This window comes from Desmodus rotundus, chromosome 1 (assembly GCF_022682495.2).
Source record: "Desmodus rotundus isolate HL8 chromosome 1, HLdesRot8A.1, whole genome shotgun sequence".
Lineage (NCBI taxonomy): Eukaryota > Metazoa > Chordata > Mammalia > Chiroptera > Phyllostomidae > Desmodus > Desmodus rotundus.
In genome coordinates this window covers 109,459,707-109,484,502 of record NC_071387.1, presented here as the reverse complement: position 1 = coordinate 109,484,502, position 24,796 = coordinate 109,459,707, and the positions used below count along the sequence as shown (strand labels likewise).

At 39.9% G+C, this 24,796-nt stretch overlaps 1 long non-coding RNA gene across 2 annotated transcripts in view; it reads left to right on the top strand.

The window, feature by feature from the left end:
• Positions 1-24,796, top strand: part of LOC123480869 (uncharacterized) — a 437,215-nt gene that overhangs the window by 54,275 nt on the left and 358,144 nt on the right. For both annotated transcript variants that reach the window (XR_008427455.1, XR_008427454.1), the window contains exon 3: positions 5,422-5,513. This is a non-coding gene — a long non-coding RNA (uncharacterized lncRNA). The remainder of the gene's footprint in view (positions 1-5,421; positions 5,514-24,796) is intronic.

Here is a 24,796-nt window from a genome sequence, read left to right as displayed (position 1 = left end):
AGAGACTAAAAAGGAGTAATGGCTGATGTGGTTAATTTAAGCAATATGGTTTTTAAATATCCCATAATGATTTAATAAGAATTTAATTATATGCTTATAATTATTGCCAACATGCCTCTGATAGGGATAAATGCTTTGACAGTGGCAGAACATTTGAACTAAGTGATGTAAAAATATAAAAAGTAGCAGCATGCCAGTGTTCACCTGGGGCCTTGCCAAGTCTAGGACCACCTCTGGCTGGAGAGTAGATGAAGGCACAATAGCAGAGTGACTAAGAGTGATGGCTCTTGACTCAGACAACTTTCTTGCATCCCAACATAGCCACATACCAGTGATCTAACCTCAGGTAAGTTATTACATTTGCTCTGTGCCTCCATTTCTTCATTAATAACACAGAAATATCTATCTTTATAGGGTTGTTGTGAAAATAAACTGAGTTAGTCCACATGAAGTGCTCAGAAGACTGACAGTACACACTCAGTAGATATTATTATTATCAATACTGTTCTATTATCTTGATGACAGACAATTTTTTTTCTACCACATTCCTGGTGAAGCAAACTGATGTTCATGTTACTATTACCCAAATGTTCCAGGCCCTTTGCCTTGTAACAATGATCTCATTTCCTCCCCTAATTAATCATTATTCCCATTTTTTATGTGAGAATCCTGGAGTTCAGCAGGATGAAGAAGTAGTAACTAGTGGAGCCAATATTCTAACCAGGATGCTGAGACCTTAACACAGGTGCTCATTTTATTATTTTAAGCTGCTCTCAGGAGAAGAGGTGATCAGCTGTAGAGTAAGAGGTTGCTGCCACCTCAGGGAGAGGAGAGAACGTTTCTTCTGCCCCAGCCCATTATTGGCTGCCCGGGTGCAGAGCTCTGCGCCTAGGTGTTGGAGGGAAAGTGCTCTTCCTGGTTTCCTCCTGCTTCCTTAAGGCCACAGATCTGTGTTCTTTATGTGTTCACCACATTGGCCTCCCAGCATGCTCTGAAGCAGCCTCACCAGGTAAAAGGATTGGTAGCATTCTGCGGGCTTTTGCCAAAGGAGATCTTGAGTGCATTTCCTTTGTGTCTTGGAAGCACATTTCCCACTGAGTACCAGGGCCAGGGGGCCCACTGTGGGCAAAGAGAATGTTTTTGGGGGAGCTGCCCCAACTGTATAGGGTTTTAGGAGAAGAACTAAGACCCAGTTCATCTTCTCTCTGAGACAGCTGCTCCTGCAGTTCAATGGGCAAGGTTAACCTTACTAATCAGGTGCTTTGTGATTCAAGGGAAAACCACAGAGGCACAGGGAATCGAAAAGACATTTAGCAAACCTGTCTTCATAAACACTGGGAATGAGATCTTTGGGAAAATGGGAGAGAAGGGAAAAGAACAAAGTAAATTGCCCAGGGGGGACAAAATTTCAAACAAACCAAGAAGAAAAACTGTGCTTTGCTAAAAAGACCCAAAGTAAATGACCCGTATTAGGAACAAGACAGCCATGAAGGGTAAGCTTGATGAGAGGGACTGGGAGTGGGGAAGGCAGCGGATGCTGCTGTGTGTTCGCTAGAGTAAGATGGATGACAGCAGTGAAGGCGGCCAAATGGGAACTATGATAAACTCTTAAGTGCAAGCTAGAGAGATTCAAGTAATGAGAACTTCAGAGAAGACACAGGCAAAAAATAAAACCCATTTTAGAGCGAGACAGATTGGCTGAATGGAAGGCATGAGGGGGAAATGTGAAGCATGAAGGAGACAAATGCAAGAAGAAAGAGAATATCTCAGCTGCTATGGCTGTCAATAGCTTTGACAAGGGAGGTGACGGTGGACAATGAGAGGCTGAGGCTGAGGGACAAATCCCCCAGGCCTGAGTCAGAAGGCGTCAGAGGGATTTGCTTTGTGGTCCGTGACCACTGCCACTCTGAGTTGCATATGAGGACACATTCAAAACTCCTTTTCTGTCTGGGATTAACTCGGAGGTGGAAAACTCTAGAAATCAACTGTAAACTCTGAGAAGTCAACACTGTGTTTCCAAATTTATAGTCCTGAAAGGGAGGGTTCTCAGGGCTAACATAGAAGTCTATTGCAGTTTTCCTGTGAAAGCTGCCTGTTTGATTTTCTTTTCTTTTAATTTTATATTTCAATTACAGTTTACATTCAATATTTTTTTTGTATTAGTTTCAGGTATACAGCATGGTGTCCCCTTTGGTGTTAAGTCTTAGTTTTTTCAGTTTTGTCCCAAGTCCTCACTGAATAGAGCTTGGTAGATAAAGTATGCAAAGCTTAGCTATCAGCAGATTGGGTTAGAATCTTAGCTCCACCACTTACTGGCCTCAGCTTTGTCACGTAAGGATGGAGATCATCACTGGGTGGCTGTGGGGACCAACTGAGATCAGCTTAGTAAAGTTTTCAGCATTGTGGCAAGACTGGCTTGATGTGGGGATATGGGACAAGACACAGTTAGCTCCGTGTAGCCTCTAGGCTATGAAGTAGAGCAGGCATGCTAACATATACCTTAATAAAGTATGAGAAATGCAGTCATGGAATCATACTCAAGGCCTAGAGATGGCCTGGAGGAGGACTGGGCTTCACTCTCTCAGCATGTGCTTGAGGTCATGGAGAAGCTGTTAACTCATATCCTGGGGTTTACTGGTTTTTAACTTGTGACCCAGGGCTGACGGCTAGGAGAACATCATAGGAAAAGTCAAGACACTATAAAACAGTATGGAAATGTTGGGAACACAGACAGTTTTGTCTCTGAGGGAAAGAGAAGATTCTATGTTTAAATACATTTTAGAAATTTTAGGTTAAACAAATAGGTTTCTTTATTGGAAGAATTATAAGTGTCTTCAGTTCTACTCCTCTCCTCTCCCAGAAATAATAAGTAATTTGTAAAAAAAAAAAAAAAAAAAAACTTTTATGAAATGCTGACCTCAAATGCTGAGATGATGGTGTGGGTGGATTATTTACTTACTTGAAAAACAATGTAACAATAACAATAGAAATCTAAGACAAAAAGTGTCACCAAGTTTGGGTGACACTAAATGCATTAAGTTGCCCCTATCTAATTAAGGTGGGTGGGCAGCCCTGTACTCCACCGTCTCATGGAATGGATGTGGATGAGCACAAAACAGAAGTCACCAGCAAGTCTTCCTGGGCTTTGTTTTCAAAAAATCTAACCCTCAGAGAATTTAGAGGTGTTGTGGAAGAGGTTTAAGGTGGGGAGGGAGACTCACATTTGTAAAGAAAGTGTCTTAGCCATGCTAGGAGAGTGTGGGGATCCGCTCATTCCAAGGCTAGAGTTTTCCTTGGATATCAGTGGGAAGAAAAGCCAGTGCTGCTTCCTTGTAATGCAGCTGGGTGGCATGAAGACCCAAGCAAGTATGCTTGGCTGGCATCTCAGTGGAGAGGATGTATTAGTTATCTAATGCTGCATAACAAATTGCCTCAAACATAGTGGCTTAAGAGAGCAAATATTTAGCCTAATGTTCAAATGTAAGAGGAGGGCTCTGGTCAGAGAAAAAGGAATATCAGAGCAAACGCACATAGATTGAGTGAGATACAGTGGTTACTGTGCTTTGTACTTTATGAGTCCAGTAAACATCTGTTTGAACAAGTGAAAGAATAAGTGAATGATTGCATATTTATTGCATTGATAAAAAAGCAGAATACAAATAAATCAGCTTGGGAATTTTTTTTTAAATCAGCAAAACATTTATTATATCACAGTTTCTATAGGTCAGGAATTTGGGTGTAGCTTAGCAGGATCCTTTGACTCTGGGTCTCTGACAGGCTGTAATCAAGGTATTGGTCAGAGCTGTGGTCATCTCAGGGCTCAGCTGGGGGAGCATCCATTTTCAGAATCACTCTTGTGGTTAACTGCAGGATTGAGTGCCCTGTATGCTGGTGGACTGAAGACTTCACTTGTTTGCTGGCTGTTAGTCAGAACACTCCCTCAGTTCCTTGTCAGATGGGCCTTTCCATAGGGCAAGCTCACAACATGGCAGCTGACTTTCTTAGATTGCATGGGAAGAGCCAGAGAGAGGAGAGTGCTAGCAAGACAGGAATCACAGTCTTTTGTAACTGAATCATGGAAGTAATATCCCATCACTTTTGCCATATTCTATTTGGTAGAGTAAGTCACTAGGTTCAGTCTACACTCAAGGGAAGGTGATTACACAAGGACATGAATACGGGGTGGTAGGGTCTAGGAGGTGGAGACTACCGGGGGCCATGGCAGAAGCTGCCTACTACAAAGGACCACAGCCATTTTTGTAAGACTTTATATATGTTCTATAAGCTTGGCTTAGAGGCAGCAGAGAATAAAGTTAACTAAAGATAAGACAATGGGGATAAAACTAGTAGCCTGCATGGATAGTTGGCCAAGCACAGAGGAGACCTACTGTCTACATGGACATTATATCAGATTCTGGAACCATGGTGCAGGTATAGGGAGTTATGGAGAAAGTCCCAAGAGTGGTTGGGTTGAATGGGAGGAGTATTTGCAATTTTAATAGATACTGGCAAATTGCCACCCAAAAATGATGTACCGATTTTCATATACAGAATTCACAATCCTTCCTTATGTTCTCTCTTTTCACTGGAAACTTGTCATGTAGCTGACTGCTGAGTACAGTGGAGTAGAAGTAATGAGAGTAAAATGTTCACGTTCAGTCCAAGTCAATGAAAGATGAATCTAGACATTCCTTAACAGGAAAAGAATAGTTCTGAGATTAGATTTAGTGAAGCTCAAGGAGGGAGAGTGACTTGTCAAACTGTAAATGAAAGTCAGGTTGGGAAATGTTGAAGAGAAAGAAATGAAATTGACTAGAAAAAAGAGTTAGAGTTCAGTATGGAGAAAAATCCAATTCCGAAGCCCAAGCTTATCCAAATGTTAGCCTAAACTGGATTTAGGGTCATTCATTCTTTCACTCGTTTAATGACTATTTGGTTCACTTTCTCTGTGATAGGTGTTGTGCACGACACTGAGGCTATAACAATGAGCTAGACTAGGCATCTATAAACTATGGCTAGTGGGCCAAATCTGGCCCATCACATGATCTTGTAAATAAGTTTTATTAGAACACGGACACACTTATTAATTTATGAATCATTGTGACTACTTTTACACAATGACAATAGAGTTGACTAGTTGTGACAGAGGTTGTATGGCCTGCAAAGCCCAGAATATTTATTATTTGTTCTCATACAGAAGACATTTTCCAACACTTAGGCTGGATAGTCATGGTTCCTACTCTCATGGAGCTTACCATCTAGCAGGAAAGATGGATATAAATCAGATAATTTCCTAAATGTATAATTATAAACTGTGAGTCGTGTTTAGAAAAATACATGATTCTGTGGTAGGTCATAGCATGGGATACTTTTGACAGGGGAGTCAGAGTATATTCCCTGAAATGGATTTTTTTTTTTTAGAAACTTGCTGGATGAGAAGGAGCAAGCCTACAAAGAACTGTGGGAGAGATTTCTAAACAGAGGGAAGAGAATGTGTCAAGAATCCTTGTCAGGTAAAGCTTATGTCTCTGAGCAATAAAGAGGAGACCAGTGTGAACACAGAGAGTGGAATGAGACTCAGCTGGAACCAGATCTTTAAGGTTCCGTGGACCATGATCAGAGACCTGCAGTTTGTTTAAAATGCAACGTGAAGCCCTGGCTGGATGGCTCATGGTGGAATGTCGTCCTGTATACCAAAAGGTTGCAGATTTGTTTCCTAGTCAGACCATGAAGGGAATGTTTCTTGCATGGATGTTTCTCTTACTCTCTCTCCCTCTTCTTTTCTCTCTCTCAAATCAATAAATACATCCTTGGGTGAGGATTAAAAGGTTTAAAATACAATGTGGAGACACTGAAGATTTTTATGATCAGCTTGATGACTTTCAAAGACCACTCTGCTTATTTAATTAGCTGATTTGAAGAGAGCTGAGAGTGGATAAATGTTTAGTACCCAGACCCCCTTTTTTCTCAGCCTTGATTTAACAGTTCAGGATGAATGGACAGAAAAGGGAAGGTTTATTCACTGAATGGTGAGGCAAGTCAGGCTAGCCACAGAGGTAAGAAGTTCACAGAAACCGCCAGAGAAGTGGAGGAGTACAGCCACTTTTAAAAACATTCTCACTGGAGGATATGTTTATGGACTTGAGAGAGAGAGAGAGAGAGAGAGAGAGAGAGAGAGAGAGAGAGATGTGAGAGTGCCCGGTCAGGGATTAAACCTGCAACCATTTGGTGTGTGGGATGAAGCTCCAACCAATTGAGCCACCTGGACAGGGTTCTGGTGGCAATTTAGACAAGTGTACACTCTAGTGGAGAAGTCACATTGCTTGGGTCACACATGAAAGGTCTGAGGTACAGGACTGTCCCAGGAAATATTTATCATAGGACTTTTGTGGTGAGAAAAGTGCCTGTTGGTTTTTTTAACACTACTGAGGCTGTCATTTTTATCACATATAAATGAACTAAGAGTCACAGGTAATTCGTACACTCCATGATAAACCTTCATCCTCCAAATTCTGCTGCCATTTCCATTGCTGTGGCTTCTCAGTGGTGTTGAAGTTGTCCCCGGTTTGACCTTACAGCTGTTGCTGAAATTGTTCAGGCTTGGAAAGAAACAGCTATACAGAACAACTCCATATCTCTCTCCTTGACATTGAGCAAGGAACTAATTCACCTTTTCCAGGTTTTAATCTCTGAGAAGAAACATAACAATTTAGTCTTGAGTTTGAAAAACTCTAACCAACAGCTTCCCTCAGTAGATAGCTGGGTAATTGCATATACTTTCAAGGTGTCTCCTAGTTTTATTCAAAAGCTAGTATTAAAACCACCTAAAATAATGTCACCTTTTAAAAATCACCCCACTGATCAATGAGAAACCAAGGGGTGGGGGAAAAGCTGTTTGGGACAAAGTGTTATTGGTGAATAACACAGTCATTGCTGATGTCTTCAAGGTGTGTGATTATAAAAATGAAGCCATGTATGCTCAAATGCAAACTTTTTTTGTGGGTTGTCATGTTTGACAAAAAATATAACATATAAATTGTTGTGGAAAAATTCCATAGTTATTTTATAATCAAGAATGATATAAATTAACAGTTAACATAATTAACAGCCTACAGAACAATATCATGATCATTAGAGAAAGTAACAGCAAATGTCCAAACCATTAGTGGACATTTTTTCATTCATCTGTGAGTTAGAGATCTGGTTTCTTCCTCAGGTAATGAAAAGGAAGAGGAGGGTATACCAGGGCCTAGAAACCCAGAGAGGAAGGGCTGCAGGAGGGCTGGCACTGGGAATATGGAAAGAAGCTGGAGATTGGAGCTGGAATGCTGCTGAAATGCTGCTGATAGGATAAGGGAAACAGAAAGAAACTCTCTTACCTCTTTCTCCTGTAGAATCTCCTATTAGTAGACACTAACAGGAAGCCAGATAGCACGGGAGTTTGAAATTTAGTTTGCAAAGTCCCAATTAACATCGAATGCAGAATATAGAGGGTGAACTTACAGCTGAGAGGCAATAGATAAATAACTGGTACAATAATAGCCTTTTGTATGAATAAAACATCTTGTTTTAGTAGGAGCTCCTTTGGGCTAGGCTAGGTTCTGTATCTTTTGACTGGACCTCATTAAGTTTTAATAGCTTCCTTTCTTTTTGGCATAAAATATTCCAGGTTCATCCTGTACATTTTATGCCCCAGACCTCAAGTTAGCTACTTCTGCATAAATCTTGGGTTCCCTTTAAAAAAAATCAGGGAGTGGTATATAGAGAACAAAATATGGGCATTGTGGATGTTCATCTATAACACTCATTTTAAGTAGGTATATTTGGCCACAACCCATATTGTCTACATTTATAATGATAACCTGTCACTAGTCCAAGAGTTTTGATGGGGAAAGAGATATTTGTTTCTGCTGTCAGTCCTTTGTGGAAAGAGTTGGTTACAAGTTATTTTAAATTTCTCTGATCATTGTGCTTGTTTTCACTGGTTTCATGCTTACTCTTCAAGCTTCTGGTTTTTAATACCTAAGGCATAATACCAAGTTGGCAGTGCAATTTGTAAGTTATTATCTGCAAAAAGGTCCATGAAGAATGACACTAAAATTGATCAAACAGACAAAAATAAGTTTTGGTATGTTTGTGTTATCAGTTGCTCACTATTGTGGGAAATGGATGTAAGCTGAGGAAATAAAACACAAAAAAACTGGCACATGTAGTAAAAAACCTCATAACAATATGGCTGTGCATAGATCCTCAGATTTACTCAGAGAAAACCTTGCTCAAACTCATCAAATCCTTTGGATCACCACCAGCCATGTGGAAAGCCAGTGATATTATCATAATCTTTGCTTCCCCTGTAAATTCTATTCACTTCAATGCATCTTTAGATTATACCCTAATAACTGAAAACACCTAATTATCCAATTACTTCCCTGCACATAAAAGTTATATGCATCATAATTTCAAATGTGAAAAACTCAGTAACATTAGTCAACCTGAGAAAATGATATTCAGATAATTGTGCTTGAGTATGCCTATGAAAAAGCTTTTAAGAGCTCAGAAACTCGAACTGGAGGGATAAGACGGTGGCGAGATAGGTTGGAGCAGATTCCACTCCCCCCTGTACACAGGTGAAACACCTAGCCGATCTACTGAGGAACAGAGTGAACAGCCAACAGTACCCCAGCATATATGAGATAGGAGACCAAAAATTGTAGAGGACATTGAAAAACCAGACGTGAGACAATAAAAACTGGAACTGCAAAAAGACCAGAGTTGGACCCAAAGAGGGGGCATCCCAACAGCTGAGACAGTGAGACAAATTTCACTTTGCTGCTCCAGAGAACTTAACAAGTTACTGTACATTTGTACTATTATTTTTTCATTATTCTAACATTTTTTATTTTATTAGTATTTTTGTATTTCTCTTCTATCTGTTTAGTCTTCTTCGCTTGGCTGGTTAAATTGCATTGTTTGACTGGTTTCCCTTGTTCTGTCTTTCATAGTGTACTGTTAATTTACTGTCTTTCACTTCACTTGTGTTCCATTACACTACTCTAGGTCTTATACTTCCTATTCTTGTTATCCAGATCACATAGTTTCTGTCATATGATTGTTGCTTCATTATTATTGTAAATAATAGCTGTTCTATACATTTGTAAATACTGCACAGCACCCCTCCCAGATCTTAGCCCACTTCACTGTTTCCTGAACTTTATTACTGGTGTGGTTAACTCTATTCTCTCACACACTACACCTATTTTCTATCCTTTACTCTCACTTTAACTCATAATCTGACCTCCCACATGCTCACTGCTTTCTAGAGCCAATGCATAATCCTTGCCTCCCCCCACTCCCCAGCAAGAGTCTTATCTTCTTTCTATCCTTTCTAAAAAATGGCTAGTTGGGTGAAATATCATGGTTAACACTATACATATCCAAAGGATCTCCTATCTCTTCTCTACGGGCTGGTACTTTAAATATCATAGGATACACTCCTCCTGTCTCAAACTATTTCACCCTCCCCCTCCAACTGATCACACACAAAAAAAATAGGTAGAAGCCATGAACACCAGGATACCTCCTGGAAGAGGAAATCCACCAACAAAGGAACCACCAACAGATAACAACAGAAGAAGGTGAAGGAGGGAGTGGAAGCCACACTAACTCAACCCAGGACCTATCTGGAAATACAACTAAATACTGGAGAACTTACTCAGAACAAACAACTGAACAAGAGCAAGAGAAAATCCTCAAAACCTTGTGCACACAGAAGAACCAGCTCCAACACAACCTGACCACACCTGCACAACAGAATACAAGAGGTGGTAGACAAAGTGACCCTCAGTTAACCAGCTGATGGGAAGGACCCACCAAAGAAAGACCCAACAACAATCAAAACCCAAAGACATACACAGAGTCAACATAAACAACAGCCCAATATAAGTGAGCTCAGGAGATCAAGGAGACTGTACCACTGAATCTCACAGGCCTACCACAGAAGTTTACACCATAAATCCAGGGGATCAGAACAGATCAATTTAAGAAGCAGAGGCTAATAAGAAGAGTCTTGCAAACAATGGGAAGATAAAGAAACAATCCCCAAATGAAACGAAAGGAGGAATTCTCAGAAAGAATGCTAAATGAAATAGAGGCAAGTCAACTATCAGATATTGAGTTCAAAGCATTGGTTATAAGGAAGCTCAATGAGCTCATGGAGAATTACCAAAAACTACAGGGAAACTACAATGAACTCACTACAAAATATATCAACATGAAAAAGAAAATAGAAACTATCAACAAGGGCCAAGAGGAAATAAAAAATACAATTTCTGAGCTGAAGAACACCGTAGAAGGAATCAAAAGCAGGCTCAATAAAACAGAGGATTGGATCAGCGAGCTGGAGGACAAGGTAGAGAAAAACACCCAGAATGAGCAAGAAAAGGAAAAGAGGCTCAGAAAGAATGAAGAGGGGTTAAGGGAAATGCAGGACAACATGAAACAAAATAATATCCATATAATAGGGATAACAGAAGGAGAAGAGGAAGAGCAAGGGATAGAAAACCTGTTTGAAAAAGTAATGATGGAAAACTTCCCTAATTTGATGAGAGAAAAAAAAAAGTCACACAAATCCAGGAAAAACAGAAAGCCCTAATCAAGAGGAACCGAAAGAGGCCCACTTCAAGACACATCACAATTAAAATGGCAAAATTCCAAGATAAAGAGAGAATGTTAAAGGCAGCAAGGGAAAAACAGGAAGTAACATACAAGGGAGCCCCAATAAGGTTAGTAGCTGACTTCTCAATGGAAATGCTCCAAGCCAGAAGGGAATGGCCCAAAATATTCCAAGTAATGAAAACCATAGGCCTGCAACCAAGACTACTTTATACAGCAAGGCTCTCAATTAAAATGGAAGGCCAAATAAGGAGTTCCTCAGACAAAAGAAGCCTCAAAGAATATACATCCTCCAAACCAGCTCTGCAGGAGATGCTAAAGGGTTTGCTTTAAGAACAGGAAGAAAAACAGTGAAAGAGAGAGGAACACAGGTATGAAAAAATGGCAATGATAAACACCTATTAATAATAATCTTAAATGTAAATGGATTAAATTCCCCAATCAAAAGACACAGAATAGTGGAACGGATAAGAAAACATGACCCACACATATGCTGCCTACAAGAGTCCCACCTCAGGATAGAAGACTTACACAGACGGAAAGTGAAGGGCTGGAAACAAATATTCCAAGCAAATGGACAGGTAAAAAAGCTGGGGTAGCAATACTCATATCGGACAAAATAGACTTCAAAAAAAGAGCCATAAAAACAGACCCAGAAAGTCACTTCATAATACTCAAGGGAAGAATACACCAAGAAAATATAAACACAGTAAATATATATATGCACCCAACATAGGAGCACCCAGATACATAAAGAAAATCCTGGAGGACTTCAAGAAAGATATTGACAGCAACACAATTTTAGTAGGAGATTTTAACACCCCACTGTCAAAAAAGGACAGATCTTCCAAACAAAATATCAACAAAGATATTGTGGCATTGAACAATGCCCTACATGAAATGGATTTAACTGATATATATAGAGCCCTTCATCCCAAAGAAGCAAAATACATATTCTTTTCAAATGCACATGGAACATTTTCAAAGATAGACTGCAGGATAGCACATAAAACAAGCCTCAACAAATTCAAGAAAATTGAAATCATATCAAGTATTTTCTTTGATCACAAGGGACTGAAACTAGAAACCAACCCCAAAGGAAAAAACCCCAAAACACTCAAACTCATGAAGATTGAATAGCATGCTATTAAACAATGGATGGATCAAGAATGAGATTAGGGAATAAATCAAAAAGTTTCTGGAAACAAATGGAAATGAACTCACAACAATCCAAAACTTATGGGACACAGTGAAGGCAGTCCTGAGAGGGAAGTTCATAGAGATACAGGCCTACCTAAAAAAGATAGTAACATTTCAAATAAACAACCCAACTCTACACCTACAAGAACTTGAGGAACAACAACAAAGACAGCCCAGGGCAAGTAGAAAGAAGGAAATAACCAAGATCAGAGCAGCATTAAATGACATAGAGACTAAAAGCACAATTCTAAGGATCAATGAATCCAGGAGCTGGTTCTTTGAAAAGATAAACAAAATTGACAAGCCTTTAAGCAGGCTCATCAAGAAAAAAAGAGAGAGGACCTAAATAAACACAATCAGAAATGAAAGAGGAGAGCTTACAACTGATGCCACAGAAATACAAAAGATTGTAAGGAATTAGTACGAAGAACTATATGCCAAGAAATTTGAAAACCTAGATGAAATGGACACATTTCTAGAAAAATGTAATCTTTCAAAACTCAATGAAGAAGCAGAAAGCCTGAACAGACCAATAACACCTGATGAAATTGAAACAGTAATCAAAAAGCTTCTGACACACAAAAGCCCTGGACCAGACGGTTTCACAGGAGAATTCTACAAAGCATTTAAGGGAGAGCTAACCCCCATCCTTCACAGATCATTTCAAAAAATTCAAGAAGATGGAAGACTCCCAAACTCTTTTCATGAAGCCAACATCATCTTAATCCCAAAACCAAATAAAGACATAACAAAGAAAGAAAACTTCAGGCCAATATCACTGCTGAACATAGATGCTAAAATCCTCAACAAAATATCGGCAAACCACATCCAGCAATACTTTAAAAAGATCATACACCACAATCAAGTGGGATTCATCCCAGGGATGCAAGGATGGTATAATATTCACAAATCAATAAACATAATACACCACATAAATGAAACGAAAGGCAAAAATCACATGATCATATCAATAGATGCAGAAAAAGCATTTGACAAGGTACAGCACCCATTTCTGATAAAAACACTCAGCAAAGTGGGAATAGAGGGAGCATTCCTCAACATAATAAAGGCCATACATGAGAGACCTACAGTCAACATCATACTCAATGGACAAAAACTTAGAGCTTTCCCACTAAGATCAGGAACAAGACAAGGATGCCCTCTCTCACCACTCCTATTCAACATAGTATTGGAAGTCCTAGCCACAGCAATCAGACAAGGAAAAGCAATAAAAGGCATCCAGATTGGAAAGGAGGAAATGAAACTGTCACTGTTTGCAGATGACATGATAGTGTACATAGAAAATCCTATAGACTCCACCAAAAAACTACTTGACCTAATAAATGAATTTGGCAAAACAGCTGGATACAAAGTCAATACTCAGAAATCAAAGGCATTCTTGTACACCAACAATGAAACATCAGAAACAAAAATCAGGGGGAAAAATCCCATTTGATATAGCAACAAGAAAAATAAAGTACCCAGGAATAAACCTAACCAAAGAGGTAAAAGACCTGTTCTCAGAAAACTACACAACACTGAAGAAAGAAATTAAGGAAGACAAATACAAATGGAAGCATGTACCATGCTCATGGATTGGAAGAATTAACATCATCAAGATGGTCATACTACCCAAAGCGATTTATAGATTCAATGCAATCCCTATTAAAGTACCAATGGCATATTTCACAGATATAGAACAAACATTTTAGAAATTTATATGAAACCATAAACGACCTGAATAGCTGCAGCAACTTTGAGAAAGAAGAACAAAGTAGGAGGGATCACAATACCTGTTATCAAACTGTATTACAAGGCCACTGTAATCAAAACAGCCTGGTACTGGCATAAAAACAGGCACACAGACCAATAGAACAGAACAGAGAGACCAGAAATAAACCCAAGACTCTATGGTCAATTAATATACGGTCAATTAATATTTGACAAAGGGGACAGAAGCATAAAATGGAAGAAAAAGAGCCTCTTCAACAAATGGTGTTGGGAGATCTGGACAGCTACATGCAAAAAATGAAACTCGATCACCAACTTACACCATTCACAAAAATAAATTCAAGGTGGATAAAAGACTTAAATATAGTTGTAACATCACAAAAGTCCTAAAGGAAAACATTGGCAGGAAAATCTCAGACATTCCATGCAGCAACATCTTCATTGATATGTCCCAAAACAAGGGACATAAAGGAAAGAAAAAAAACAAATGGGACCTCATCAAAATAAAAAGCTTCTGCATGGCTAAAGAAAACAACATTAAAATACAAAGAGAACCAACACTATGGGAAAACATATTTGCCAATGATACCTCAGACAAAGGTCTGATCTCCAAAATATATAAAGAACTCACATGACCCCACTCCAGGAAGACAAACAACTCAATTAAAAAATGGGCAAAGGACTTGAACAGACACTTCTCCAAGGAGGACATACAGAGGGCCCAGAGACACATGAAAAGATGCTCAGCATCACTAGCCATCAGAGAGATGCAAATTAAAACCACAATGAGATACCACCTCAAACTGGTCAGAATGGCCAACCAAGACAAATCAACAAACAAATGTTGGAGAAGATGTGGAGAAAAGGGAATCCTCGTGCACTGTTGGTGGGAATGCAGACTGGTGCAGCCACCATGGAAAACAGTATGGAATTTCCTCAGAAAACTAAAAGTGGAATTGCCCTTTGACTCAGCAATTCCACTGCTGGAATTATCCCCTAAGAACCCTGAAACACCAATCCAAAAGAACCTATGCACCCCAATGTTCATAGCAGCACAATTTACCCTAGGCAAGTGCTGGAAGCAACCTAAGTGCCCATCAGCAAATGAGTGGATCAAAAAAACTATGGTACATTTACAGAATGGAATTGTACTCAGCAGAGAAAAAGAAGGAGCTTATACCCTTTGCAACAGCATGGATGGAACTGAAGAGCATTATGCTAAGTGAAATAAGCCAGAGAGTGAGGGACAAATACCATAGGATCTCAGCTTTAACTGGAACATAATCAACAAAAGAAAAAAGCAAAAAATATATAACCAGAGTCATTGAAGTTAAGAACAATCTAACAATAGCCAGAGGGGAGTGGGGAGGGGACAGTGGGGAGAAGGGTTTTCAGGAAGTATTATAAAGGACATATGGACAAAACCAAGGGGGTGCGTGGAAGCAAGAGAGAGGGTGGGTTTGGATAGGGTGGCGGGGGGAAGAAAATGCAGACAGCTGTAATTGAACAACAGTAAAATAATTAAAAAAAAAATAGACCCAGTTTTAGAGAACTGGGGTGGGGGTGGCAGGGAAAGCTCAGAAACTCGAAAACGTGATTCCAAAATCTTTGAGTAAAATGCTTTGAGTGCTTCAGGAAGATGTACATATTTATCTGTGGCTTTAAGACGCCACCCAAACCTAAGAACTGTATTTTAAAATATATTGGAAGATGGGTTTTTTGAATAATGCCGCCTTCTACTGTCCCCATTCTAATCAGAAAGGGACACTCACAAGGAGCTATACAGAAAAATGAAGTATCATATTTATGACTAAAATGAAAGACCTCTCAAGTCCCAGAGAATGGAGTTACCTGGTAAAACTAGACTGGAGAACACAGCTTGATCTCATGTCTTCTATTACCTTCAATATCTATCTATGTCTTGACTCATCCACTGATAGCATTGGATGGCAATGCAGTTTTGGAATTATCTCACCCTGTCAACTCAATGGAGGATCATTACCTGCTTTAGCATCTTAAGGTGTTCTCAGAAGAAGGCCAGAGAGGACCCTCAAGCCTGATCTGGGAGCGCTGAGTGCTTGGAAGCAGAGAAGAAGTCTGGCTTTTTTACCCCATAGCTCTATGGGGGTGGCTACTGAACCAGGAGAGTGGGTGGAGCCCCTTTCCTTGTTTGTGAGGCAAACTGAGTCCATCTTCTGGTGGACAAATCTTCAGGGATCTCACCAATCAGATTAGTTACTTTTGCCCTGTAGAAAGGAGTGAGGACAGGGTTGTATTAGAGGTTGAAACTAACTCTTTGGGGGCCTTCCCAAGGTGCGGGGTGGGGGAGTCATCTTGATAGGCACTCTTCTTTGGAAACCTGAGGTCAGGAGAATAAGTCATCTTCTCCTTTGAGAAGCAGGGATAACGAATTCAGATGCTTCAGGGGTAGGGAAGGTGCTATAAATAAGTGAAGGGTCCAGGTAGGAGATGAGGGATCTGGAGACGCATACCCTCTCCAAACCCTGCAGGGCCCATCAGGCATATAAAAATATGGGGTTAGTGTTGCTAGACAGAAATTAGTTTTTCTAATACACAATTTTCCAATTAAAATTTTTTAGCCAATAATTCAAAATTTTAAAAAATGCCATGAAGGCCAAATAGAACATACCTATGAACTGGAATTGGCCCAGGAGTCACCAGTCTGTGACATCTGGTTTGCAGTATCATAAGCAGAGACAATGAAGCATCATTTTTTTTAATCCTAGTCAGGCTGGTGAAGTGAGCCATACTGCCAAGGATTAGAATAAGAAAAAGGTAAACACTGAATATATTGTGTGTTAGTACTTCCTAGACTCTCTTCCATCTCCTCTGGCTCAGGACAGTCTTGGCCTCATTCTCTGGCTCTGCTACTTCCCTCGGTACCATCTTCATTTTTAGGTCATGGGGTTCTGACACCACAGCATCAACGCACGGACCCTAGCTGAAGTTTGCTATTAGTCTGATCAACCAATGGAGGGAGTAGAGTTGCTGTCCTCAGCAGATGAGATATAGAGCCCCCTTTTCAGACCAGAGAGGCCAAGCATTCATCCTGTGTCAGTACAAATGTCACTCTATATTCTGCAAGGGTTGGAGCCAAGTGCATGGACAGCTGTGGACAGAGCCCATCTTAAGCGTGTCAGTGCCTCTGTGAGGCTGATCATGGCCTTTAAATGCTAAATGCAATTAAAGGGCTCCTCCTTAAGTCCACCTGATAGTTTGCATCTGGCTCAGAGTGCTTTCTGGACAGATAAATGTCAGACATTCATTCATCATTCAACAAACATATATTGAGTTCCTGTTCTTAGCCAGTAACTGTTAAAGCATTGAGCATTCAGCATTAAGTAAGATGAATTTATTCCTTGCCTTCATTGAGCTTACATTTTAGCCAGGGGAGACAGGAAAAACAAGCAAATAAAAGATGATTTGGCTGGTGGTGATGCCATAAAGGAACTAAAACAAGATTATGTAGTAGTTACTGAAGGTAGGGTCTCAGCCATGCTGATCAAAGGAGACCCTGGGGAGATCATCTCTGAGCTGACACCAGAATTGCATATACTTTCTAAGCATCCATGTATTTTTTTTTACTAGATTCTTCATCCTAGAGTTAATGAAGAAACATGATTATTAAAGTTAAATATGATTAAGTCCTAGAAATGTCATACACCAAAGTTTTAACAGTGATTATCTGCTAGTGGTGAGATACATGTTTTCATGTAACTTAAGAAGCATTTGTTGGGTGCCAGATATGACCCCAGTGCCATCCTTAGTTCTGGGAATGCAGCCATGAACAAAAAGAGATGGCATTGGGTGGTTACGATGTGAAGAGTATCCTGAGGGCATGTGCTGTGGAAAGCACCTCATTTATAATGGTAGGTCAGGTCAACTTAAACTGAGACTGAGAAATGAGAAGGATTCAGTCATGTGAATGTTGGGGGTAAAGATTGGGAGGGGTATTCCAGGTGTGGAGAGCAGCATGTGAAAAGTCCCCGGGGCAGGAAAGGATTTGTTATATTTGGGGAACGTAAAAAAATTTGTTAGAATGGAACAAAGAGGTCAAAAAGATAAAACTGAAGAGATTTTGAAAACCTGGATTAGGCAAGCCCTGGAGTCACAGAGAGGAGTTTGGATTTTTTTTTTTTTTTTTTTTTTGGTGAAGAGTAATGAGAAACTACTGAAGCATTTTAAGTTGCAGAGTAATATGACTTAACATACATTTTTAAAAAGATCGTTCTTGGTTATTGTTTGGAAAATGGATTATTAGGGACAGAGTAGAAGCAGAGAGTACTTTTAGGAAGTTGTATTCATTCTGGTGAGAGACGTTGGTAACTTGGATTAGGGAGTCTGAACTGATGTTTATGGTCTTGCAAGTTGACCAATGCACCACTCTAGGGGGTACCACTCACTTATACAACAATATAAACAATGTTTCCTTCCTGGAGTTAAGCTGCAGAGTGGCCCCAAGTCTGGGGCAGTAGTAGCAGCAGAGAGAGGGATAGAGAAGAAGAGTTGGATTTAGGATGTGCTAATAAATAAGTTTGGGGGGAGCGAAGAGGGAGAGGACACTAAAGGATGACTCCTAGGTTTCTGATGGGACAATTTCAGGGATGTTGGTGCCATTTTCTTAAATGGGGGAAAGAATAGATATGAAATAATTTGGGGGGGGGAAAGCAAGAGTTTTTAAAAACTTGTTAAATGTAAGATGTTGGGAGATATCCAAGAAAGATATCAAGTAGATAGATATACCAGTCTGGAATTCAGAGTGGAAGTCTAGGCCAAACACAGAACTTTGGAGTCATCAGGATAAAGGTGGTAGTTAAAGCCATGGATAGAGAAAAGATGAGGTCCCAAGTCTGTGATCTGAGGAATTCTATAGGTGGGGTAAGAAGAAGAGGAGGAGGTGCCATGAATTAGGAGGAAATCAGAAGAATGCAGTATCAGAGAAGGAACTTGTATGGTTTTTGTCCAAATGAGTTGTTTCTAATTAAAGTAATAAATATAAACACATGCCTTTTTGTCTATGGTGACGCAATTGCATATACATTATTTTTCTATGTGTGGTGAGGGTTGAGCTCATTTCACTCTACAAGGTGACCAGTTGCCCAGGTGAACGTTAATGAGAATTGAGTGACATGTAATTCAGGGGTGAACGGGACTTAATACTCCAAGTTCATTCTCAAGTAAAATCAGTACAGCTGAAGTTTGCTACTTTCTGTCAGTGGTCTCATGTGGGGCAATTTTGTCCCCTGAGAGAGTTATTGTTACTGGTGCCCTGGTTTCTTGTGATCTCCCAGGACAGAAATCAAAAGAGATCATCACAAACTTACACAGAGAAAGAAGGTTTAATTAATTTGTGCACAAGGAAGTCAGCACTGTAAAGGGAAAGAAAACAGGCTGCTTCCTAAAGGCTGGGGAGAATTGTAAAGAGGCTTAAGCAGGAAAAGTGACATTTAAGTATATAGAGGTGGGGGCTTTTGGGCACTTGCTTAGTGGAACCACATGCTTTTTCTTGCATCATGTCTCATTAGCATGTTAAATCCCCACCCAGGAGTGTGTTTTTTAGTATTTCAATGAGGGAAGGTCACCAAAAGGACAGTTTTCCTTGCTAGTTTGTATGCATGAACAAAGGGGAAGACCCTAAGCCCCCTGAAATAAATCTTGTAGTCAGTAACACCCTTTAGTTTAGTTGCTGATTGGCTGTTTGGTCATAGGGGTAGGGAAGGTACCGAGGGCAGTTAAGCAAGTCTTGGCTTCCTGTCAGCTGAGCCCAGGGAATAGCCTGCCTACCTCATTACAACCTAGTTGCGGTGGTGGTGGGGATGCTATTGGCATCTAGTGGGTGGAAGCCAGGGATTCTGCTAACCATCCTGCAATTCACAGGACAGCCCCACAACAAACGATTATCCAGCTAAAAATGTCAACAGTTCTGAGGTTAAGAAATCTTGTTATAGTGAGTGTGCAGTGAAGATACTAGTCGAGATTTCATTGTTCCTTCTCAAAGACCTCTTTGGGGGAGAAGAGAACCTGCAAACCAAATGCTTAGCTGTCCCCATTTCCTAGGAGCATCTATGCCCACATGCAGGGAATTGATTGAAATGATTTCTTGGCTGGTGTTTCACACACAGGCATCTCCAGGCTCTCAGAGATGTAATTCATAGAATAATTTCTGTATGCTTGGATATCCAGTTTTGTTTTTTTTTTTTCTGGAGAGGGATAGGGATAGAATCTTTGTTTTAAAAGAGTTATAAAGACAAAAGCACCAATGTTGTATGTTTTTTCAATTATTCAGGGTTCTTAAAAGTATTATGCTCTCTCATTCTCAAATATAGTGGTCCTTGTGTATTTTCTTGGAAGTTGATTGAACTTTTCCATGACTTATGTAAAATGGGCTTGATGCCTGAAGGAAAATAAGGTGACCAAACTAGTTTTCGTCTTTCATATGGATTCAAGAGCAATGAAGCAATTCTGTAATTGCCCAAGATTTCTCCTTTATCAGAAATGTGTCAGAGTCCCAAAACAGTGTGGAATAAGTGGAAGCTACACTAACCTCCTCCCAGCACCAAACTGGAATTACAACTAAATTATAGAAAAACCATCCCGAATAACCAACTGAACACTAGCTAGAGAGAAACTTTATGACCACAAACATATTAAAAAAGCCACATCGCCACAATGGTACTGGAACAGAGTGAGGAGGAGGCACGAGAGGGCTGGCTGGGCTCCCACAGGTGGCAACTGAAGTCCTGGAGGGATATTTCAGTGGCTGAGAGGGTCCCCCTGAGAAGTGTGGGGTCTAAACCCCAAGCTGGGCTCCCCAGTTTACAGTACCATAAGTGAGAAAGGACCCCCAAAACATATGGCTATGAAAAGCAGCAGGGTTTGTGTCCACCAGGGAGAGACACCTAGAGAAGCAGAGAGTGACTTAAAGGCCTAATGCACAAAATTCCATTTGCAGCCACTTACTCTGAGCTCTGGCAGAGGGAGGACAGAGTGGACTAGAGATGCACGAGGAGAATCAGGGGTTGATGGCTCCGGGGAGAGAACTGAAGGAACAGCCACCAGGATCCCTGTGCTGAGTCATTCCTCATACTAAAGGGGCCATTTTTCTCAGGCAGAGCACTCCCCTCTAGTGGTATCAGTCTGAGGGGAAACAATAGGCCTGCCCACAGGAATAACTTTAGACCCACCCTATGGAGCTTAAGCAGGGCTGCTGAGGAGTACAGCTGGAAGACTTTCACCAATTAACCCTACAGAAAGACTGTAGGTAGTGGGAGATCTCTGGGAGCTCTGAGACTTTAGCTGATCCTATCCTGGGCCCAGTGCTGGCTAAATCTGGTCTTGGTACACCACAAACAGGCCCAGCAGAGGGAGCCACAAGCTGTGGGTGGCTGGTATCTCCAAACAGATTGCCCAGGGCCGGTTAAAGGCAGTGTTTGACATAGGACTACACCAGAGTCTGCAGATTGACCTAATACAGAGAAACAAAAACAAAGAAGCAGCCAAAATGGGAAAACAACAACCAAAAAAGCCCAAATGAAATAACAAGAGAATTCTCCAGAAGAAGAATTAGATGAAATGGAGGCAACCATTTATCAGATAGTTTAGAATAATGATTATAAGGATACTCAACAGCATTAAAAAAGACATAGAAACCATTAAAAAGGACCAGTCAGAAATAAAGAATGCAACATCTAAAACGAAAAGTATACTGGAAAGAATAAACAGTAGGTTAGATGAACCAGAGGATCAAATCAGTGATTTGGAAGACAAGGTATGAAAAAACACTCAAGCAGAGCAGCAAAAAGAAAAAAGAATTTTAAAAAAATGAGGAGAGCTTAAGAAATCTTTGGGACAATATGAAATGTAACAACATTTGCATCATGGGAGTACCATAAGGAGAAGAGAGTGAACAAGGGATCAAGAAGTTATTTGAAGAAATAATGATCAAAAACTTCCATAATCTGGTGAAGGAAAAAAATACACAAGTTCAGGAAGCTCAGAGAGTCTGAAACAAGTTGGACCCAAAGAGGCCCACACTGAGACACATCATAATTAAAATGACAAGGCTTAAAGACAAGGAGAGAACCCTAAAAGCCACAAGAGAAAAGCAGGTAGTTACCTACATGGGAGCACCCATTAGACTGTCATCTGATTACTCAAGAGAAACATTTCAGGCTAGAATGGAGTGGTGTGAAATATTCAAGGTGATGAAAAGCAATGACCACAACAAGGCTCTTTACCCAGCAAGGCTATCATTTAAAATTGAAGGAGAAGCCCTGGGTGGTGTGGCTCTGTGGGTTGGGGGCAGACCTGAGAACCAAAGCATTGCTGGTTTGATGCTGCAACCCAGGCACATGCCTGGGTTGCAGGCCATATCCCCAGTATGGGGTGTGCTAGAGGCAACCACACATTGATGTTTCTCTCCCTCTTACTCCCTCCCTTTCCCTCTCTCTAAAACTAAATAAATAAAATCTTAAAAAAAAATAAAAAAATAAAATTGAAGGAGAAATAAGGAGTTTACTGTTGGGGACCACTCTGTGTGATTTCAGAGACTATAGCCCCGTGAGAGCAAGCCCTGAAAGGGGCTAGTAAGTCTCCCTGGAAAACCAGGTAACATAGGTGGCAGGCATGACCCAACTCTAACACCAAGGGTTCCCATGGGAATCAGGCCTGAAATGTACATTTTATCCTTTGAAGCTTGCTCTGCCTAGTGATAAGCCCTGTCGATATAAACTGGTTGTTTAAGTTCAAAGCATAAGGAATAAACTCTTTATCTCATGAAACACATCTTAAAGACCATCTGGCATCAGCATGTCTCACAGACCCTGACCTATGACAAATCTTTGTGTTCCTTCAATTGGTATCTATAGATAATACCTGTTTTTGTATGACTATAGCCTTTTGACATTGATTGATGAAATACGCATTCATGCTGTATACGCCTACACATACCATTCCCAATAAAAGCCATTTGGGAGAAGGGCTTGGGGCATTCCCCACTAGAGGGAATTGCCACCCCCTTTCCTGCCAGAACAACAAGATTGTGTCCAGGACGATTTGTTCTCATCCACAGCAGCCGGGAGAAACTCCGTGGGATGGAATTCTCCCACAGCTTGCCAGACAAGAAAAGGCTAAAGGAGTTTGTTAACACCAAACCAATACTGCAACAAATTTTTAAAGGACTTGATTTAAGGAGAAGAAGAAGGAGGAGAAGGAGAAGATGAAGAAGAAAAAACACAGGAAAACAGTCTGATAATAAAATGGCACTACATACATATCTATCAATAATCACCTTAAATGTAAACGGCTTAAATGCTCCAACTGAAAGACATAGGGTAGCTGAATGGATAAGAAAACAAGACCCATATATGTGCTGCCTTCCAGAAACCCATCTCAGATTGAAAGATACACACAGACTAAAAGTAAAGGGATGGAAAAAGATATTTCATGCAAATGGAAAAGAAAAAAAATGGGGTAACAATACTTACATCTGACAAAATAGACTTTAAAACCAAGTATAGTAAGAGACAAAGAAGAATGTTACATAATGATAAAGGGAACAATTCAGCAGGAGGATATAACAATAGTAAACATTTATGTACTCAATATAGGGGCATATAAATATGTATAGCAAATCTTGATGGACAAAATGGGAGAGATGGACAGAAATACAGTCATAGTCAGGGATTTTAACACCCCATTGACTTCAATGGATACGACTTCCAGACAGGATATCAACAAGGAGACAGTGGTCTTAAATGACACACTAGATCAAATGTCATTTACTTTTAGTCTGTGTGTATTTTTCAATCTGAGATGTGTCTCTGGAAGGCAGCATATATAGGGATCTTGTTATCAAATGGATTGAACTGATACCTTCAGAGAATTTCACCCCAAAGCAGCAAAATATACATACTTTTCAAGTGCACATGGAATATTTTCTAGGATAGACCACATGCTAGGACACAAAACAAGTCCCAATAAATTTAAGAAGATTGAAATCATATCAAGCATCTTCTCTGACCACAATGGTATGAAACAATAAATCAATCACAAGAAGAACACTGAAAAACACACAAAGACATGAAAGCTAAATAACATGTTATTAAACAATGAATGGATCAACAATGAGATCAAGAAAGAAATCAAAAGATACCTCAAAACAAGTGAAAATGAGAACACAACAATCCAAAATCTGGGACACTGGGAAAGCAATTGTAAGGGAAATTCATAGCATGACAGATCTATCTCAAAAAACAAGAAAAGGTTCAAATAAATGATCTAACTTCACACTTAAAGGAACTTGAAAAGAACAACTAATAAAGCCCCAAATGAACAGAAGGAAGGAAATAAAGATCAGAGCAGAAATAAACAAAATAGAGTCTAAAACAAATGAAACAATCAATGAATCCAAGAGCTAGTTCTTTGAAAAGATAAAAATGATTGACAGACTTTTAATCAGACTCATCAAGAAAAAAGGAGAGGTGACCCAAATAAATAAAATCAGAAATGAAAGAGAAGTAACAACTGACACCATAGAATTACAAAGGATTGTAAGAAAATACTATGAAAAACTAACTATATGCCAACAAACTGGACAATCTGGATGAAATGGATAAATTCCTAGAAATATACAGTCTTCCAAAAGTACGTCAGGAAGAATCAGAGAATCTGAGCAGACAGAGTACACCTAGTGAAATGGAAGCAGTAATCAGAAAAACTCCCCAAAACAAAAGCCCTGACTGGATGGTTTCACAGGTGAATTTTACCAAACATTCTGAGAACTAACACCTCTCCTCAAACTATTTCAAAACATTTAAGCAGAGGAAAGACTTCCAAGTTCATTTTAGGAGGTCAGCTATATCCTAATTAAAAAACCAGATAAAGACACTACAGAAAAAAAAAGAGAGAGAGAAAATTATAGGCCAATATCACTGATGAACATAGATGCTAAAATCCTCAACAAAATATTAGCAAAATGAATACAGTAATAAATCAAAGAGATCATAGATCATACACCATGATCAAGAGGGATTTATTCCAGGAATGCAAGGTTGGCACAACATTTGCAATTCAATAAATGTGGTTCACCACATAAACAAAATGAAGGATAAACACCATATGATAATATCAATAGGTGCAGAAAAGCATTTGATAAAATCCAATGCCCATTTAT